General features: G+C 44.3%; 1 pseudogene across 1 annotated transcript; it reads left to right on the top strand.

Annotated features, from left to right (window-relative positions):
* Positions 1–1,642: 1,642 nt before the first annotated feature.
* LOC147374215 (E3 ubiquitin-protein ligase RBX1 pseudogene) lies at positions 1,643–2,161 on the top strand (annotated as a pseudogene). The gene has a single exon (XR_015162531.1). The product of XR_015162531.1 is annotated as an E3 ubiquitin-protein ligase RBX1 pseudogene (transcript).
* The last annotated feature ends 604 nt before the right edge of the window (positions 2,162–2,765 follow it).

The following is a 2,765-nucleotide window of genomic DNA, read 5'->3' as shown; positions in this document are numbered from 1 at the left end:
TCTGGAAGCTGGAATTCCAAAATGAAGATGCTGGCAAAGTTGGTTCCTTCTGAGGGCTGTGAGGAAGCATCTGTCCCAGATCTTCTCCTTGGCTTATAGATGACTGTGTCCCTTCATATCATCTCCCTCTGTTCATCTTTATGTTTGTGTCTAACTAGACACCAGCCAAGTGACTAATAGGGAAATTAGACAACAGTCATGTTGGATTAGGGCCCACCCTAAATAGACCTCATTTTAACTTAACCAATCTCTTCTGCCCTGACTTTATTTTCAAACAAGGTTGCATTCTGAGGCACTGGAGCTTAGGACTTCAACACGTGGATTTGGGTGGGTGTTTAACATTAATATCCTTTATCGTGTTTTTCCCAACAGTAGTACTCTACTTTAGGATGTTATAAAAAATAAATATTTATTTAAATAATAATATACATATTTGTATAGGTATCAACAACCTCAAATATGTGGATGATACCATTCTAATGGCAGAAAGAGAAGAGGAACTAAAGAGTCTCTTAATGAGGGTTAAGGAGGAGACTGAAAGAGCCAGCTTAAGACTAAATATTAAAAAAACCAAGATCATGGCATCCACGGAGAAGGCAATGGCACCCCACTCCAGTATTCTTGCCTGGAAAATCCCATGGACAGAAGAGCCTGGAAGGCTGCAGTTCATGGAGTCGCTAAGAGTTGCATACAACTAAGCGACTTCACTTTCACTTTTCACTTTCATGCTTTGGAGAAGGAAATGGCAACCCACTCCAGTGTTCTTGCCTGGAGAATCCCAGGGACAGGGGAGCCTGGTGGGCTGCCGTCTATGGGGTCGCACAGAGTCAGACACGACTGAAGTGACTTAGCAGCAGTAGCAGCATGGCATCCAGCCCCATTAGTGCATGGCAAATAGAAGGGGTAAAGGTGAAGTAGTGACAGATTTCCTCTTCTTGGGCTCCAAAATCACTGCGGATGGTGACTGCAGCCATGAAGCCAGAAGACAGTTGCTTCTTAGCAGGAAAGCAATGACAAACCTAGACAGTGTGTTGAAAAACAGAGACATTACTCTGCCAACAAAGGGCCATACAGTCAAGGCTATGGTCTTCCCAGTGATCACATACAGTTGTGAGAGCTGGACCATAAAGAAGGCAGAATGCCAAAGAATCAATGCTGGAGAAGACTCCTGAAAGTCCCTTGGATAGCAAGGAGTTCAAACCAATTAATCTTTAAAGGAGATCAACCTTGAATATTCACTGGAAGGACTGATGCTGAACCTGAAGCTCCAGTATTTTGGCCATCTGATGCAAACAGCTAACTCATTGGAAAAGTTCCTAATGCTGGGAAAGACTGAGGGCAGAAGGAGAAGAAGGTGTCAAGAGGATGAGATGGCTGGATGGCATCACTGATGCAATGAATACGAACTTGCGCAGACTCTGGGAGACAGTGAGGGGCACGGAGGCCTGGCATGCTGCAGTTCATGGGGTTACAAATAGTCAGACATGACTGGTGACTGAACAACACAATATGTATTTTTATATTATTTATTTCAATCTCCTATTATATTTAATATACATATTTGTGTATCATTCAATTTCCTACTCCTGTCTACATTAGTTGGAATATAAGTAAAACTGGTGTAACAAAGATCTCCAGGTGTGTTTCCAAAATGGCGGCAGCGAAGGGTGTGGATACCCCGAGCGGCACCAACAGCGGCGCGGGCAAGAAGCGCTTTGAAGTGAAAAAGTGGAATGCAGTAGCCCTCTGGGCCTGGGATATTGTGGTTGATAACTGTGCCATCTGCAGGAACCACATTATGGATCTTTGCATAGAATGTCAAGCCAACCAGGCGTCCGCTACTTCTGAAGAGTGCACCGTGGCGTGGGGCGTCTGTAACCATGCTTTTCACTTCCACTGCATCTCTCGCTGGCTCAAAACACGGCAGGTGTGTCCGTTGGACAACAGAGAGTGGGAATTCCAAAAGTATGGGCACTAGAAAAAGAGAATTCTTCGATCAAGCTCAACTGTTTTTTTGTTATCCACTGAATGACTTGCCCTCCTGTTACTTAATTATAAATTAGATAGAACCGTGTCTCTTCTGCTTTGGCTTTTCAGTTTGCTATTCCGGCAAGCCATACTGTATTCTGTGTCAAATAAAATCCAGTTGGATTCTAGAACAGACGCTGTCTCTTGTGTATGTGCAAAAAGTGAATGCAAGTAAAGAGCCCTCCCGCCCCTTTCTAGGGTGGAAGGCCAGGTTTTGAAAGTGAGATGTTCATCAGAGCCAAAGCAGGATCGTCCTGCGAGCACTTCGCTTGGTCTCGAGGAAGCCTGGTCCACAGCCTGGCTGCTGATGGTGATCTTGGGCGAGTGGTCTCTCTGCTCTGAACTCTTCCTCCTCCGTGAAGTGGCTGCCAAGGACTAAACAGGATCATCTGGGCACAGAAAGAGGCCTTATAAACTGTGAGAACGCTGTACAGGTGTTAACTTTGTGTATGACGTGTCGCTTTCTCAGTTTAGTTTAGAAAAGTTAACTTGAAAAAAAATTAATATGTTATCTTGGCTGGCAGTGGAGTAATGTGTGAACTCAAATTGGAAATCAGTGTCATTTAGAGTTAAAGGGAGAATTCAGGTTTCCCTTCTCCACCACCACCCTTTGTAATTTGTTTAAAATGCCTTGGCCGTGGCCGGAACTGCCAGTTCTAACACTACTTCAATCTCTTAGTCGTTAAGAGGAGGGTTAATTTACTGCAGTGATTCTCAAAGTGTGTGCTGAGGACTTG

This window comes from Bos grunniens, chromosome 4 (assembly GCF_055505025.1).
Source record: "Bos grunniens cultivar Pamir isolate PY7600 chromosome 4, Bosgru_T2T1.0, whole genome shotgun sequence".
Classification (NCBI taxonomy): domain Eukaryota; kingdom Metazoa; phylum Chordata; class Mammalia; order Artiodactyla; family Bovidae; genus Bos; species Bos grunniens.
This window is presented reverse-complemented; position numbering and strand designations above follow the sequence as displayed.